We start from the raw sequence: 19,736 nt of genomic DNA on the forward strand, positions 1-19,736 counted from the left end.
AACTATGTTTTCAGCACCGAAAAGTTTGTCTTATTTATGCTAATGTGTTAGTCTCAGTGTGTATATCAGTGTTTACATGTCATTTTGCTTTGTTAATCTATTTTATGATGGTATAATGCTCTTGCTTTACAAGGGTAAATTGCAAAATCTATACAAATTACTAGCATGTATGTGGAATTTTCTGCATTGTTCTTTGCTACATTTTTAACTTGGAAAGACTTGTTATATTTACTAGCTTATTGTTGGTAAGTGTTCCTGGTATGACTGAACACCTCTAGGATATGAATTTTCTGTAAACAAACACTCAGTATTTTTAATTGATGCTGATAGAAACTGAAATGCTAGTTTTCAGAAATCACGTAAGTAGCATAGTCTGTATTCGATTTCATTGAACTGACATCACATGATGACACAAATCTAACACAACAAAATCTTTCAATGTACACACTTTTTTGTATCTGAAAAAGAGTGTCTCCCAACCTCACATCCCGTTAAAATAGATGAATTTAGAGCATGAATTACAATTTTTATACTTTATATATCTGTGTCCAGTTGCAAAACTTAGATTCGTGCACCAAATAAATCTTCCACAAGAAATTAGCTGAGAATGGGGAGGAAGGCATGATGTCCCTATCATGATATAATCATTCAAGCTGGCCATTCAATTCTGTCAGGATAGAATGGAGCCCTGGCCAAGGTGGAAAAGGTCAGACTCATCATAATGCATTCAGACATAAAAACCTCAAATTATTCTATTAATTAACTTCACATATATATAGAAGTTCATGATTCATCTAGCAGACAATATTAGCTGAAATACATTGGCACGTTTAATTGTGGGGGGTTTTAATCAAACAAATATTCAGACAAATTCTACCGACCTTACTGTTTAGAGGCTTGCCTGAAGTCTCTGAACATTCTACCTGCATCATAAATTCTGCTCTAAGCTCTTCCATTAACAGGTATTAAGAGTCAGACTACATCATCATGAATTACACAAGTATCATTACTCCATATTTAAAGAAATGGATCACTGAGATTATGCAAGGTCATTTCAGCCAGAGCTGTAAAAACAGCCAGGTCTCAAACATGACAGACCCAAGGAGTCTCATCTACTTTTCACACTGCTCTTCAGAATCCATTTTCCAAATCTGTGTGTTTTAGTTTACAAATGCATATAAGTAGTGTAGTGGCATATTTAATCTATTCTAGAATTCATGAGCTTGAATGGCTGATTCCAAGGATAAAGTAGCCTTTGAAAGCTTCCATCGGCATGGAGCCTCTTTGAACAGCCAAAAAGACAAAAACTTTGGCTGCGTGAAAACTATAATATTTACTCATATAAAGCCAAATTCATCATTAGTGTAAGTCCATAAAGATATGAATTTGTCATGTCTGTTTCAACAATATGTCATTTGGTCTCTATCCATTTTAAAGTTGCTTCCTTCTCTACTAGCTTAAATTACTCAACTAATAACTATGGCCTTGAAGAGATTTCCAATTAACTTGCTCAACTCAACTGATTAAGTTTAATAGATTTTAAAAAACAAAAAAAAAACCCCTCAAATGTTTGCTGACGAAAACCTCAGACTTTCAAGTGGCACAAAATGAAATCTTGTACAATAATTCTAACTTCAGCAATTAAAAATATTATAGTACTATAATTTCATTAATATTTTTTAAAAGTTAGTTGCCCTGAGTATCAATTCAGGAACAGAATGCATGTTTTTGCTAGAGTAGAGATAATGGTATATATGTGTGCTTCGTGGATCTTAAGGAGGAAGTGGCACATTTGCAAGAAGAGTCCAGCATTCCACATACCAACTGATTATATGTCTAACATCACTAGAGGCTAATGGAATGTTTGTTAATGCTGTAAAATTGTTAATATTTCCAATATAAACATTTCTGATATTTACTCAAATTCATCAAAATAGTTTCCATGGTATCATAAAGAACCCTTAGAAATGTCATGAATAAATACTTAAGGTCATGATGTTTTTAGAATCACACCCTCAAATGCTTTTGAGCATGAAGTGCTTTAGGTGAAGCTGGTAGTACCCCCTATCATTCGGGTTCCTCAAAACTTCCCATTTATAAGACCCTATGTTCAGGCTGTGCATAACTTTTGTCAAACTTTAACCATTCAGGCGGAATTTTTTTTCTGCTGTGTGTCTGTCTGATGCTGAATTTTTCGGAAAGTTTCAGCAAAAATGATTCAGCTGTTTCAGAGAACAAATTTAGGGAAAAATACATAGTTTGTGTGCTATGGGGTGGAGAGCTTGGGTAGCAGCAGAGGGGAGAGGAGTGAGGTGGCAAGTTGAACAGGAGCAGGGGAGGGGCACAGGAGCGAGGCAGAAACAAGCTAGATTCGAGAGTTTAAAACCAGTAGAGAACATTGACTTACTGAAATTGAAGAATTCTCAGTCCCAACAGACCTCTGTTGTCTGAAGTAGCTGTGAAGCCACTACTAAAGTGCGTGTGTCATCCCTCGCTAGTGACTTGTTTGCATAAATATAAAGGGAAGGGTAAACCCCTTTAATATCCCTCCGGACCAGAGGAAAAATCCTTTCACCTGTAAAGGGTTAAGAAGCTAGGATAACCTCACTGACACCTGACCAAAATGACCAATGAGAAGACAAGACACTTTCAAAAGCTGGGAGGAGGGAGAAAAACAAAGGGTCTGGGTCTGTCTGTGTGATGATTTTGCCGGGGACAGAACAGGAATGGAGTCTTAGAACTTAGTAAGTAATCTAGCTAGATATGCATTAGATTATGATTTCTTTAAATGGCTGAGAAAATGAGTTGTGCTGAATAGAATGGATATTCCTGTCTGTGTGTCTTTTTGTAACTTAAGGTTTTGCCTAGAGAGATTCTCTATGTTTTGAATCCAATTATCCTGTAAGGTATTCACCATCCTGATTTTACAGAGGTGGTTCTTTTTTACTTCTATTAAAATTCTTCTTTTCAAGAAACTGAATGCTTTTTCATTGTTCTTAAGATCCAAGGGTTTGGGTCTGTGGTCACCTATGCAAATTGGTGAGGATTTTTACCAAACCTTCCCCAGGAAGTGGGGTGCAAGGGTTGGGAGGATTTTGGGGGGGAAAGACGTTTCCAAACAATGCTTTCCTAATAAAAATAAACCCAGATAAACGTTTGGTGGTGGCAGTGGAAGTCCAAGGGCAAAGGGTAAAATAGTTTGTACCTTGGGGAAGTTTTAACCTAAGCTGGTAAAAGTAAGCTTAGGAGGTTTTCATGCAGGTCCCACATCTGTACCCTAGAGTTCAGAGTGGGGAAGGAACCTTGACACTTGTCCACATATAGGATCACAACATACTACTGATGCTAGCTACTCCCATTAGCTCAAGCGTTAGAGATTAATGTTGTTGAATTAAAAGGTCTGAACCCTGCTTAGGATCCAGATCAGGGGTCAATATGGATCCACATGTTGGAATTTCTGTTAAAAACAAAATGACTCCCCCAATAACCTAGGAAATCACATCAGAAAAAAAGAAATGGAAAGAAAGTTAACTTTGCAAATTCCAACTTTCAGAAATGCCAGAATGAAGGTTACCCATACAACCTTAATTTGGCCTATTTGTGTATATGTATTACAATACAATATTTAATTTCATGATAATGTACTATTTTTTCCACAGGACCTTGCCCCATTCAGTACACATGATGCATGCTGCTCAGGGAATTAATTAGGGTTGTATAATGAAGGAAGCTGTTGTATGAAGGACCTCTGCCTTGCTTGTTCCAGAGGTTGGAAGATGTATAGTAAGTCAGGAGATGGCAGGAATTGAAAAGATGGTCACATGGTTAAGAAAGTTGAATGTCATTCTGGAAATGTCTCAGATTCCCTCATTGCCCATGCCAAGGAATTCTTATGTAATGCTGGAAAACTTAAATCAGGTTTTTCCACAGGTGGCCACTAACTGTGTATTCCTCATCTTCTGGGTGTCCAGCGTGAGATGCCTAAAGTAAAAAATCTGCAGAAATGATGTGCACTCATAACTGCAAGTTCACAGAAGCTGTGCTTTGAACATAAGAAGTTGCTATAAAAATGCTAAATACTCTTAAAAAAAAAAATCAGGCCCTAAATGTCTCAAGTTGGTCACCCAAAATTCATTCTCACTTTTGACAATGACAGTGTCCCTGTTCCTCAATTCCCTGTCTGAAAAATATGTATAGTAATACCAGCTCAACTTACAGGAGCATTGTGAGGATAAATTCACTAATGATTATGAAACACTCAAATAAGCTTTTGATGGGATCACAGAAACACCCTGGAGACTAAGGCCTGGGGCCACACTGAGTCTGGCATTTGCTAAGTTTTGAGTACTTAACTTTGCAACAGTAATGTGCTTTTAATGTAATTTTTTTGCAATAATATATTCATATTACATTAAGAAGACTGGATTGCTAAGAGGCATGACAATATGTAACCTTTCATCTCTAGGTCACCAGTTCAAATCCAGCCCATTATAATTACTGAAAATTAACATCTGGTAGCTGTTTTGTGGCCTAAGTGAAATGAGTTGGTTTTCAGATCACACACTCTCCTTGCAATTATCGCCAACAAGAAAACCCAAAGGCAAAAAGAGTCTGAATGAACATACAAACTCAACTTACCTCCTACCATTAGAGAGGGTCCGCTAAGTTAGGGTTAAAGCATAACATTGATATGGCTTGAGGAATCTTGTGCTGCTGTGGAATGTGCTATGCTTGCTCTTGTCAATACCAGAAGACCTTCATTGTCCAGGACAGTCAATCTGGCATCTTTCTTAAACCTAAATTCCTATTTTTTAAATCTATTTAAGCCATTAATCCCTACCAACATTCCTTTTATGCATGCATAGGTTTAAATATGTAAATTATTTAGAGTATCTAACTATCGCCTACGACCTCAAGAAAATCAAAGAATAAAACTCTTTGCAACAGATAACCTTGCTGAACTGAATATTTAAGTGTATTAATTTACTGTTTTTTAGAGGGAGTTTAGTCCTGCAACAAGGAAAAATTGCTAACAATGGAGCCAATTAAAATAAAGCCCATTGCCAGTAATCTTTTGGTATTACAGTATACTGAGTTCCCATCCATCCATTACTGAATGTCATTTCCTAGTAAAAGTTGTACTGAGTGAGACTTGTGCAGACTGCAGGAGACCATGAAATCAGAGCCTAGTGTGTGATGCTGGGTGTGATGCTTTAGCATAAATGTATGCCTTCCACTGAAGCCCATCTGCATAGATCGTCCAACCAGAGGGTGTATCCAGATGGAGAGGATGTTTCCAAGATAAGGTGATCACTTTATTATTAACCAGAAAAGTTATGTTTGGGTGAGAGATCATTTTTTCCAGGAATGATGAATTATTCTGCTGCCGGTAAAATGACCATTCCCAATGCCCTGAGAACAACAGCAATATTTTATGGAGAGAGTGAAGCTTGTATTATTGGCTCCTTTTGCTTTTGTTGTCTTTGACACCTACTCTTTTTCCCACTTGTGTTTAAATTAATTTGAGTTTTTCAACTGAAATAATTTTTTGCTCCTAATGAAAATATTATATCTTGTTTATTATAGGGCTCTGGGCTTTCTGTTAATTCTTGTTTCTACAGTCACCATCTTGTTTCCAATTTTCTTAAATTGTATTTTAAAGTTTCTTGTTGAAAGGACAACTTAAACATTGACAGCATGTTCCATAGAAACAGCCTAATGCACAGTTTTTTGTTAACACATTTGTTATGCGACAGGCAAATTAGACTCTTTCCAATGATATTTTCTGCACTTGCTAAAGGGACACAATCAACACAATTAAAAAAAAAATAGTGCTAAGTACTCTAATAGATCCTCAGTCCCTCTGCCAATTTTTGTGATTTTACATTCCGATTTTCAATATGTTTTTCTCTCCCCTGTTGCTTTATGAAAGACCCACACAAACAGAGATAATGTAAGACCCACAAACTCAAGACGGGGACTTTAGTGTAGACGGGGGGGGGGAATAAAAAAAGAGTAGTGGCTCCTTTAAGTGATCCCATCCCTCAGAGATTGGAAGGGGGTGGCCAATACCTGAGCAGCTGGGTGTGCTGGTGAGGCTCAGGTAAATCATTGGCCCCTACACACTGATGGAGGATATGTATACCCTGTTTCTCTAGCCTGAGAGCTCCCTCTAATGCTCGAACTGCAGCTTCCACTCTCAGGATTAGTATAGGACTGGACTTTTTAGTCTGTTATGGGCCTTGCTTTAGTTGCCTTTTACTCATTACAGAAGAGGTTCAGTTCCCTGATAAACTGGAATTGAAGTAGACTTAGTGGAAAGCATCCCCTAGAGAAGGTGGCAAATGGTTTCGGTCTTCTATTGGCTAGTACAGTGAAAAGTACTTTCCAGAGCCCCTTAATCCTCATATGAGGGAAGCACAGTGGGGACCAGCTATAGTGGTGTAGCCTGATGGCAGCCCTTCAGCATGTAGAAGTGATTAAAAAAGGAATGATGGCCTGTACTGTACAAGTTATTGCCAGATAATAGCCCAGATGAGTTAAATGAACCATGTTTTAGCCTAACTGAACCACATACCTCATATCTTGTCTCATCCCCGCCTCCCCCCAAGTCTTGGACAACTCACTAAGGCCCCAGTCCCACCAACAGATACAAGTTTATTGTTTTTAGGCATGTGCCTAGTCTCATTGATGTGAATGAGACTACTCATGTGCTTAACGTTAAGTATGATTGCAGGACCTTTTTTTAAAAATTGCTTTATATCAGCCATCCTAAATATTTCTGTTAACACTAGTAGGAGCAATATTTTTACATGGGTGTGATTTTTAATTTAATGGAGTCTTTTAAAAAACATTAAAATATAACTATAAATGTTATATGTAAAAGAAACATTTTAAACAAAGTGCTAAGTTATGATTTGCAATACAATGTCTATTTGATATTACTATAAGTAGGGAAAGATTCAGCTCTCAGATGCACATGGCAGATCCTCATTCTTATATTGTTCTCTATATACTTTCACAGAACTCCCATTAAACATGAGAGGGGAGAATATAGACACGATGCACAACAAAGATATAAGATTGCCAGAAATATCTAGTACATGCTATTCCAGAGCAGTATAAAGGCATCCTTATAAAGCTCCAGTGAATGGTTGAATTATATTAATATTGCCCTGGAAATGCTTGATAAACTAATTATAAGCCCTTTCTTGAATTTGGCCCTAATTATTAATTTAACAAACCACCACAAAATATGTGGGGCTGTTATGAACTATTATCTATAAGCAAGCCAAATCATCTCACCTGTGGCCTGAACCAGTGATTTCAGAGCTGAATCACTGGTCCAATATTTCAATTAGTTTTCCTCTGTGCAGTTCTTTATAATCCTTTCATTCCAGGTCAGGTTTTGATTTTCTCAGCATGATGCCCATTTTCACTGCTGCCAACAGTTGCAATCAACCTACTGTACCTGCAGCAAAGTGTTCGTGCAGCCATTAATGGCTTTGCAGAACTTAATAACTGGTGTTGTTGCACATTTCCAGACAACCATTCTGTATAATTAGTGTCCAACCAATTTACTAAAATAAAATATTCTGAACAGGAAGATGTGATGCATGCAAATTAAAATGTTATTGAAATGACTCATGAAAAGGCATCTGGTACCATATTTGCTGTAAAATGGAATGGTTACTTTTCAAACATATTTTAATATTTGTTTCACTATTGACAGCAAAGGGATTTGGAAAGACAAGCAACAAATGTCAACTAGGGACTCAAAAACCCTAAATACTGAGATGAAGGAAGGAGAACTACAAAATACAACTAATGCTAAGATACTAGATGCTGCTAAGCTCATTTCTACATGGATAGGCTATTTAATCGTAATTGCTATTATGCAAAGGAAAGTAAACTCCCAATATGTGTAGTTTAAGAAGATTATGCTAAAATCTTGATGTGTTGTCATTAGTGTAAGCCTGCTCAGGAATGTTGCAGAGCTTGGAGATACGGCTTTCAAGAATTCTGTTTACATGCAGTACAGGAAAAACATTTTGCATACAGCAAGCACTGGTACAGTTACTTGTAGTATAAATCCATTAGATGTAAGTTATAATACAGCATTACAAATGAAAAAAGAGACAACTCAGGGACTTTTATATTTTATTTTAACCTAATCAAATTTAGAAGGGCACCCTGTCAAATACTTTCTGGAAGAAGCAAATGCTGCCAATGTTCCAGTTTTTTAAAGCAATCCATTGTCCTTCTTGGATGATGATGATAAAAAAAAATATATCATCTGAAATTGGGGCCAAGAGGATTGGGTAGAGTTTCAATTGTGTAGAAAAACTCAGAGGTTGATCATTAAATTACTCGGGGAGCAGGCAGGATTGGATTCTTAGTGCTTAGGGCTAGAGTGTAATTTTACAATCTAGCTGAAGTAAAGGCCAACACATAGCTGCACCACTCCAAGACAAATGACACAAATTGTGAGTCACAATTCCTCCTCTGCTTCTCCTTGCTCTAGAAGGGGGAGGGGGGAAATTAAGTTATTTCACACCTTTTCCAAGCACCTTGCTTCCTAATACACTCAGCCAGCTGCTTGCCCAACAAGTAAATTCCACAGTTTCTCTCATTGCCAGCCCCTCTGTTCACTTCCTGCCCACTTCACTGCATACCATGTAGTGGTACTCTACTCATCTTTTCCTCTTTCCTTCCTGCAATCTGAGCAGGAATGACCAAGGGAGTAAGGAGGCTTTTGATGGTTTGAGTTTTATCATTGACTTCAAAGGGAAGAGAGTTATGCTAATGCTGAGTACTTTTGAAAAATCCCACCCTAAGTGTATTTCAAAGAAAACTATTATAAGCTTGGACTGTTGACTCTTAAAAAGATCATCAAGGTGCAAGTATTTGCAAGATGATTGGTTAACACTGTACCAGACTTCAGTATATTGGCCCCTGAGGTAAATCATAACAAAATCTGACTCCTCATATGAATATTTTTAGCCTATTATCAGCCAGGATTTGTGTCTTGCACATTATATATTTGTTACTGGAATAAGAATTACTCTACAAGAATGGTATTAGATAGTAGAATTTACTGTGATAGAAAATTTATTTTCCTTCTACTGAACCTTATATTTATAAAGTGCACTTAAAGAAATATATTCCCGTTATTAAAATATATAGTTTACATCTTAATACCTACAGTAAAAAAGAATTGACTTCAACTAAGAGTTTGGTAGAGCCTCAAGGGAAAAAACAATCTGAAGCAAGACATCAAATTGGTTTCAGCAAAATAGCTGAGGAGCCCATGCCAAGGAATGCTGCTGCTGCATTGTGTTTGCATTTCTATGATAGGATTTACATAACTCAACATGACATTATATTGGCTAAGACACAAATCTAGTCCTTAATCCAACAAGACGCAAAGTGCTCGCTGTGCTGTGTCACCAAGATCTCCTCTGCCAGCCTTCTGTATCTTGCCTAGCCAAATACAATCTCTATGCATATTTATCCATTTAATGCTTGCTGCATGTTTCCTAGTGGCTGTATATCCACAAAGATAAAATATACAGATATAAAATGTTTTCCTAGAGGACAAGCTATTTGCCATTGATACACATGTTGAATAGGAACTGGATCTTTTTTTTTTTTTTTTACAGCTTGAATAAAAATGCCTCTTTCGCCTATTCCTCTTCTTTGCAATAATTTGTCTATTTCTCTGCGACCTCTTTCATTCTTCTCATATTTACTAGTGTTTAATGAGTTTTTAGTGAAAGCGGTATTCGAATCACAATCTGTCCATGAACAGTACCACCAAAGATGTACCTTTGTGAATTGCCAATGAAGGATACAATTCTACATATAGCCTGAAAACAGAGTTCAGGTGCTGTTGACTGTATAACAATTTTGAAAGGAACTGTGGTTATTAGACTGTTAAGGTTTTCACCTAGGCATTGCTTCAGAATTATTGTTGCAGTCCTCAACTGATTTTGCCAGAAAGTATATTGCATGCTCTCTTGAAAGTAAGATGTCACTACAAGCCCATTTCCAACCTTACGTATGTTGTGGAGTATGGTGCTGGTACTGTTAGGTGAATTACTTTGTAGTACATCACAACACACATAATAAAGTTCTCTTATTACAAACACTAATTCTAAAACTATGTTTATATTAAAATTAGCCTTTTAGATGGAACATTCCTGTGTAAAATTATAGCATTATATAAATATTGTGTACCTCTTCAGAATGTAATATTCACAAACTGTCCAGGTAGTGGATAGAATTGTCAATGACTTCCAAACTTACCTTAAAATTAGCAAACACTATTAATTCCCAGATTTCCTCTAAAGTCTCTCTAAAATTCACCTCTTCCTGTCCATCCCTAGCACCAAAACCTTGGTCCATACTCTAGTCATCTCTCATCTTGCCTGATGCAACTTCTTCCTACTATCTGATTTAACTGATTAAGACTGCAATGTAACAAAGTCTACTCAACATGCTGCCATCAGAATTAACCTTGCTTCAGTACTCCAGCCTGATCACTCATTTTCTCACCACTTTTAGCTTCCAAACCTCTCCACCATGTCATTCAAATTTCTAATTCTCACTTCAACCACCACTCAGCCCCATTATTGCTTATCTCTAATCTCCTACTACTTCCATTCCCTGCACTCTGCCAATATTGCACCTTGATGAACCCTTTTTTCTCCCTTCTCCTAGAAGCCAGACACTTTCTCACGCCATCTCCTACAACTGGAAAAACCTCCCTGGTCTTATCCACACTGCCACACTCTCCTCTCTAAAATCTTTCCCAACATACACCACCCAGGTGGTGTGGTATCTGTAAACCTCAGTGATCAGCTGAACTGGAAGTTTGAGAAGAGTGAAAAGGCCAAGACACAATGGGTTGGGAGAATGACCTTTAGGATAAGGCAAGATTCCCCTCTTCCCATCATTGGGGTGTTTGTCCACCCTTTCTCCAAGAGACTCACAATTGACAATGCTTTCTGGCACATGGGTGACCTGCGGGTGGAATAAGTGGCCAAAAATGTGTTTTTTAAATGTCTGGTTATGATTTATTATGGGGGGGTCAAAAGGAAAATCCAGAACTCATAAGTGTAATCCATTTTCTTGTGACTTCCAGGGTGAATTGCTTCAATGTGCCCTGAATAGGATTCCCCATCTAGTCCATTTAGAAGCTACAGCTGGTGCAAAAATCAGCAGATCACCCACTAAGTATAATCAGCTGTAGGGAAAAACATACTGCAAGAAGTAAACTGCCTTTCAGTTCACTTTTGGGTTCAGTCCAAATGCTAACTTTATTCCACAATGCTATTTATGGTTTATGCCCTGGCTTTCTAAGAAAGCCTTTGTCATCCCATTTGTTGCTGCAGCTGAGGTCACCTGGAGCACCTGAAGTAATAGTCCCTACATTGAAACTATCTGTAGCTGGTAGCAGGTCAGTCTCAGTGAATATTTGTTAACTCAGGAATTCACTTGTCCATATGGTCTGACAGTGTTCAAGTCTATACAGCATAGCACAAAGGATGATCTCTTCTCTCAGAACTCTTTTGCCTTAGAAAAGTTTTTTTACGGGCATATCCTTCTCTTTTTGTTCTTTAAGAGTAAAAGAAAATAGGTTTTTTTTTTCAGATTTGGCACTTATAACCTATTATTAGGTGTTAAAAAGGCATGTTTATATCGGTAAATTAAAATTATTATTATGATGCAGATTATAATAAACATGGCGTATATGGGTAGAAAGCTGAGGAGCATTCAAGGATCTATGTAGAGAGAAAAAAAACACTCAGATTGGAACTTTTTGAATAGTATTATATTGTTTCAAACCATACAAAAAGCACTACAAAAGGTACAAAGAAGTAAATTAAGAGAAAACTCATAAGCTGCCACAAACATCTGTCACCACACAATATCGCAGTAACGATACCTTCATAGTAGTTTAGTACATCTTCACTAAAAACACCATCTGTTCTGATCTATAAAACTGAATTTGTAGTATTTGGGCTTTCAGAAAAATCACCAAATTTGGTTTGGGTATAATAGTACTGATAATAAGAAATGCATAGGTATAGTATTTCATGTGTTGTAATCCTTTGATGGCCAAACAGAGCTCAACTGGCTTTAAAAAAAAAAAGTGGGGGTGGGGGATCTTCAATTACACTTGTACCCTTGCCTTGTTAGCTGGTCCATAGTTTCTCAGCAATTTGCTGAAATGTGACTATTCCCAAAAGCATAAGCTACCCACAAATATTCTCACAAACCAAATTTCTACATTTCAGGAAACAAAGCATGTCCCCCAAACATGCAAAAATAGCTGTCAAAACACAATTTTTACTTCAAATTCATCTTTAAGATTTGCATTTACCGGTAATTCTCTAAGCTGCTGCTGAGAGCAAAATCTGAAAATAGAAAAGGAAATTGATCTATCAGCAATACATTTCTGGTTCTTTGATGCCTGCTTTTATGACCTCAGCCACATCCCACTTAAAAGTTAAATGATAATGTACACTTCTTTAAAGTGTTTGAAAACAGATAGGGCAACTGCATTTCCTTTCAGTAGTCCAGCAAGGGCACCCACAATCAGACTTCCAGCTCCCCAGCCATTGTCTTTCTGGGTGGAGACCAGCATGAGTCTCCCTTCTGACCTGGATATTTTCAGGCTACAGAGTTCCCTGCCTTCACTATATATTTCCCAGTACAGACAGGTTATCCAAGGACACCTGCTCACTTTCTCTTCAGAGAGGATTAGCAGGTGTAATTGCTACAGTAATGTTGCCACACAGCACTGCCTATGAAAGCCTATTTTATTAATAAGGTAAAAATTCCAGGAAAAAAAAACATTAAAAACAATAAAAGAACCTGCACACATGCTAGTAAATTTACAAGAGTTTACCCTCATATGGATTCTGGAGTCCTCCTAAACCTGCCCTAAGAATTTGGAGCCCTCCAACAGGACCCCTGAGTCATAGTTTGGTGAATCAGGAAGCAAGCAATGAGCCAATTTAAAACCAGGGTATTCATCCACAAAGAAAAAAAAACCCACCCTTTCTTTATCTGTGGGTCCCTGAAGAATTCAGTTTAAACTAGTATACGTGGACCTTACTGAGCAGGAGCTTCAAAGGGCTTATAATAGAGGAAGTGTGTTGGCATCCCCTCCTACTAGAGAAGGTACATACAATGCACAATAACACATACCCAATTGCATTTTTAGTACAATGTACCCTGCTGTGTTCTTTAGGGATCTGATGAAGTCATCAGAAGCCAATGTATGAGGAAGATTTGTTTTTTTTTTTATTGATATTAACACCCAGCCTGCAACAGCATGTCTAACTTGGAGTTAGAGCTGCTCCAACTTAACTGTATGTCCAGGTAAATGTATCTACATGATAGAGTTGCTATGGATGAAGAAGGAGAGAGATGAGTCACAGACAAGATCTTAAAGAGACATGATCCTCATATACCCCAAAGTTATTAACCCTAATTCACAAAGGTTTAACTTAATTCAGTAAAGTTTATTTTAATTCCCTAAGGTTTATTCAAGATATTAAAGGATAGGGTCAGTCTGCCACACCCAGCTGGACCAGTAACACTTGCTATAAAAGGTTGTTTCTCATGAAGTGAAAGAGCTGGTTGCAGAAAGATATTCTCTCTTGGAGAAGCACCTCTGATCTGGGCAGATATATGAGCTTTTGGGGTGTTCAGAATTCTGAGGGAAGAGCTTCCACAAAGCAATGACAGTGAGGAAGGGTATGGTTGAAGCTAACCAACCCTGTGATTTTTAATGGGCTAGATTCTGCCACCATTACTCACACCAAATAGTAGTACATTGGGATGATTTAGTTGGGGATCGGTCCTGCTTTAAGTAGGGGGTTGGACTAGATGACCTCCTGAGGTCCCTTCCAACCCTGATATTCTATGATTCTATGGTTGCACTTAAAAATCCATCCACGTAGGGTTACCAATTCCAGTATTATTCCATATTTAAAGTATAGGAAATACTTAAACACTGTACCTTGCTCCATCGGAGGTCTCAATTACATCCTACTCAAAATGAGAAAGGGTGACATAATCTGGTCCTAAAGAAGGGCTGCACTATGGCAGTGGTTCTCAACAAGGTATCCGGGGCCCCTTAGGGGGCCTTAAGTAGGTTTCAGGGGGGCATCCAAGTAGGCCAGCATTACACTCGCTCGGGCCCAGGGCAGAAAACCGAAGACCTACGGCAAGGGGCTGAAGCCCAGGTCCCTGAGCCTCACCACCCGGGGCTGAAGCCAGAGCAATGTAGCTTTGTGGGGACCCCAGTGGCATGGGGCCCCGGGCAATTGCCCTGCTTGCTACCCCCTAAAGCAGGACCTGGCTTTTATATGTGAAAACCAGTTATTGTGGCACAGATGGGCCACGGAGTTTTTATAGCATGTTGCGGGGGTAGGGGAGAGACTCAGAAAGAAAAAGGTTGAGAACCTCTGCACTATGGTATTTATTCTAAGTTTTGTAATTACTTGTTTGCAGGTGCCAGTCAGAGAGTTAATGGTGCAAATATTCAAGTTTCACCACACATTTTGTGAGAGCAAGAACTGTCCACCAAAATGGAGAATGAACCTTAGTTTGCCTGAGCATTTACTCAGTTATTTGCTAACTATGCCCATCCACAGCAACATAGTTCTTTTGTTTGCATATGTAGGCATAGATATAGCAAAAGTTGCCAATGTCTTCATCCCAATGAATCCCAAAACAATTATAAAATATGTCAGATTCCCAAATTACAGATAAAAAACATCCTGTATAAATTATTTCATTCCTTTATTTACATCTGTAGTGGCGGAGGGCCAGCAACTTTAATTAACTTGCTAACTAGAGAGAAAGACCCTCTTACTAGTAAAACATCAGCACTTTCTAAAATGTGATTTACTGTTACTATGCAGCAATATCGCAGCAAAATTTTAAATTCAAATCAAACACAAGTAAGATGATGTTATAGCCAGCTGCTGTGATGGCTATGTAGGTGGGAACAGGTTATAAGTCATAACAAAACAAAGTAGAAAAATATGAAAAATTAGCATGCACAGTAATGAAATGAATAGAAAATGTTTTTAATGTTTGTTTAGATTTCAGATATTAGAAGTTGGCAAGCCATTCGGTAGTAATCGAATTTTCCTCAACTACTGAAAGCCAAAGAGTAACTGGATGAAATCAAGGTTCCTAAACTCTTCGTCAGTGTGATCCAATACTGAAGTAGCTTTTCTTGGTGCTAATAGTCACAACAAACCAAACTTGTGAGCAGCTGCTACAGAAAATAGTTTATTGATGTTATGTTGGAAGAGAACATGAGTCTTGCAATCTGTGAAGCAACAAAATGCAATAAGCACAGTACATTTGATTTTTAGATGAAATATTAATTTAAAAGGGCTTACAATTGTAGTACAGTGTTTATTTCATATTTCTTTCATTGCTATAACTTTGTAGCAGTAACTTTTGAACAGTGGGTAAGCTTCCAAAATGGAATAAATGAGAGAGAGTCAGAGAGACATTTCATAATGCATAATAGATAGAGGAACAGGTGCATCAGAAAGTTTTATATTTTGGACAGATTGTAAAACAGATATTTGGATGTGACTAGATTGCAAAGTCTAGCAGCAAATGTAATTTGGCTAAAAAAAGAAATAAAGTAAACTGCAATAGATTTGATAACTATTAATGTGTGGCCTTAAAACCTTAGGTTAAATCAGATTAGATCTGTATTTTTTCAAAGATGTAACAGCTTCTACTGCGTACTATTTTTGCCATATGTCTCAGGGAGGTTATAAAAAAATCTAAAGTTAGATAACTTCATAAGTGAGCAACGTAAGTAACACAAGGTGAATAGTGTTTCTCTAGATTTATGCTAGCATGACTGGTGCGGGGAAATTGGCACATTTATTCCGGCTAAAGCTTAGACCCTGGCAACCAATCTACAATGGACAGATATTTGTAGCAACCTGATAGCGGAGACAAAACCCTCTCCCTAGATCCACCTCTCCCTTTCCTTTATCATTGCCCTTTCCCCTCCTCTTGCCACCTTAAGGTTTCTTACTCACACAGATCTAATTTAGGGCCCAGTGTTTTAAGCTCCTGGATGACCTCAATGCCCAGTGGCTTCACTGGGCAATTTGCAACATTTCAGGAGGTGCTCAGCACCTTGTAGAACTGAGCTGCATACTTGTAAACTCAATGGGACAAAAACCTTGGGGACCCATCTTCAGTTTGGGCAGTGGAGCTCTGAGAAGGGGAGGTAGGGGTGTGAAGTCAGCTTTAAAGCTAACACTGCATTGTCATGATCCTGTGGCAGTGTTGTGCCAGGCCAATTCTCTTTGCAAATTAGAGTGACTCAAAGGCTTTTTTAATGTATGCCAGCTTCCAATGGCCATAGGGATGTTACAGCAGCTGGAAATTGCCAGATTACACCCAGAAGCCTTCTTCCTGGCCACATCCCTGATCAGGCTGAAGGCTAGCATAAGTGTCTAGGGCTCGTTGTAAGGATCTGTACAAAGGGTTTCATTATGCTGGAGCAATACTCATTGCCTAGGTCAACTTTAGGGTAGTTTTGTGCTTGTGTAAAGGTATAAAATGGCCATAAAACAAGGAAGGATGTCTTATGAGGTGATGGAAACCTAAGCATTTTAAAATCTCATTGACTTAAAGCAGGAGAAGGCACTGAGCACCTCACAGGAGATGTCCATGACCTGGCCATATTAGGCCCTATGCCTATAAAATTCTAGTGCTAAATAAATAGATGAAGATGGATATTCCAAGAACACAGGGATTCTAAAGAAAGGAAAATTTTACTCCTTTGCAGTTATTCTGAAGAATATTTGAAAAATTTTGCTTTTATTCTCTCCAAATAGTGCCAGGTATAAATCTGATGATTCAAACACTATGCTTTTTCCTTCCTTGCTCACCTACTCCCCAGCAATAGGTGATATTTTCATCTCACTACCAAAAAGATCCTCCATTACCTGACAGTGATCTCCCTAGTTTCTTCCTTTCTTGCTTCAGTTCAGTGACTATTCTAGGTAAAGACCTGTCTAGTTAATGCCAAACACCTGTTTGTTTTTTCCCCAAAATGGGGGGAGGGAGGACATTGGGCAGAGATTGCACACTTTGTAGCTTCAGTAGGCCAAGATGATCACACCCGTTAGGGGCTCCTTGCAATCCTCCATTCATCCCCTTCCCCATTTTTATTGTCGCAATAAAGTTGACATTATGGGTACAGTTGAAAGCATTTCACAACGTTTTAGTGGCTTAACTCATATTAAAGTCAACCAACGTCAAATTCCCTAAACCCACACTTTTACCTACACAGTAAGTGGCTTCCCTGCTGTTAGGTAATATAGGGCTCAGAGACTATTATGTACAATTGGGCACTCATTGCATCAAATGGTTTGTGTGCTGTCAAACACTGAAACCCTTATTCAATCTTTATTCAGGAGAAATTCTCTCTGATTCCAATGGGAGTTTTGCCTGAATAAGGGCTGACTATGGACTTCAAGAACTGGCTCAATAACAGAGGCAAACCTTTAGTAGAGTGGAGTGCTTGTTCATTGAGGACAAAGGGCAAACTGGGACTTGGACTGAAGTCCAAACATTCCAGGAACCAGAATAGTGTTGATTTTTTTGTAATAGCACCTACCAGCTGGTATGCCAATTAGATCTAGTTAACTCTCCATTAGTCCATTTTTCAGTTCTGCACCCACCAAATTTTTTGGATTATTAGTGGGACTCTGAGAACCCTGAGATTTAGCCCTTTTTCTAAGCTCTCCTTTTCTGTCACATGGACTTAGTTTAATATAAGAGATTGAAGATTTTTGACATTTTAAATGCATCACACTTTTAGTTCTGTAATGAGTCTGTGTGGTCAACACAGTACAATAATTCAAAACATTTCTCAGCTGCTTTAGATTTAAGTAATGGCTGAAAGAAAAGTTATCTGAATTAAGGAAAGGCCTGAACCCATTTTCTAGGATACATAGAGCCTTTTTACATGACTGAAGTGTTAAATTAGAAGAATTTGCTTGTATAGCCACTTGTAACAGACTATAAAATCAGGTTTACCTTTAATATTCTTAGTGTCTGGTTTAAGAAAGTCACTCATTTCATATATTTCACTGTGTGAGGACATAATAAAACCTAATTACCAAAATTTCTCCTACAAAAGCATTTAGTTACAAGTCAATGGAGATAATGGGTCAAAGAGAGGAAAAGTTATAAGGCACATACATTTATTTACATGCGAGCTTTAGATTTAAAAATTCAGACCAAAGTTTTCAAAAGTGAGTAGTGATTTGGATGGTTGGACATTTTAAAGGGGCAAAGTTAGGAGGGAAGGTGCTTACCACTTTCTAAAAATTGGGTTCCATTAAGGTGTCTCAAATTGAACACTGCCTGGAACACATGCCTAGAACCCCAACCAGGGGTATTCTATTTGCTACCCAAGATCCATAAATCTGGAAGTCCTGGACGCCCCATCATCTCAGGCATTGGCACCCTAACAGCAGGATTGTCTGGCTATGTGGACTCTCTTCTAAGGCCCTACACTACCAGCACTCCCAGCTATCTTCGAGACCACTGACTTCCTGAGGAAACTACAATCCATCGGTGAGCTTCCAGAAAACACCATCCTGGCCACTGTGGATGTAGAAGCCCTCAACACCAACATTCCGCACAAAGATGGACTACAAACTATCAGGAACAGTATCCCCGATAATGTCATGGCAAACCTGGTGGCTGACCTTTGTGACTTTGTCCTCAACCACAACTATTTCACATTTGGGGACAATATATATACCTTCAAACCAGCGGCACTGCTCTGGGTACCCACATGGCCCCACAGTATGCCAACATTTTTATGGCTGGCTTAGAACAACGCTTCCTCAGCTCTCGTCCCCTAACGCCCCTACTCTACTTGCGCTACACTGACTACATCTTCATCATCTGGGAAAGAAGCCATTGAGGAATTCCACCATCAACCTCAGCCTAGACCAATCCACACAAGTGGTCCATTTCCTGGACACTACTGTGCTAATAAGCAATGGTCACATAAACACCACCCTATACTGGAAACCTACTGACCGCTATACTTACCTACATGCCTCCAGCTTCCATCCAGGACACACCACACGATCCATTGTCTACAGCCAAGCTCTATGATACAACCGCATTTGCTCCAATCCTTCAGACAGAGGCAAACATCTACAAGATCTCTATCAAGCATTCTTAAAACTACAATACCCACCTGCTGAAGTGAAAAAAAAAAACAGATTGACAGAGCCAGAAGAGTACCCAGAACTCACCTACTACAGGACAGGCCCAACAAAGAAAACAACAAAATGCCACTAGCTGTCACCTTCAGCCCCCAACTAAAACCTCTCCAACGCATCATCAAAGATCTACAACCTATCCTGAGAAATGATCCCTCACTCTCAGATTTTGGGAGACAGACCAGTCCTCGCTTACAGACAGCCCCCCCAACCTGAAGCAAATACTCTCCAGCAACCACACACCAAAACCACTAACCCAGGAACCTATTCTTGAAACAAAGCCTGATTCCAACTCTGTCCACATGTTTATTCAAGTGACACCATCATAGGACCTAATCACAATAGCCATGCCATCAGGGGCTCATTCACCTGCACATCTACCAATGTGATATATGCTATCATGCGCCAGCAATGCCCCTCTGC

Source organism: Chelonia mydas, chromosome 4, assembly GCF_015237465.2.
Source record: "Chelonia mydas isolate rCheMyd1 chromosome 4, rCheMyd1.pri.v2, whole genome shotgun sequence".
NCBI lineage: Eukaryota > Metazoa > Chordata > Testudines > Cheloniidae > Chelonia > Chelonia mydas.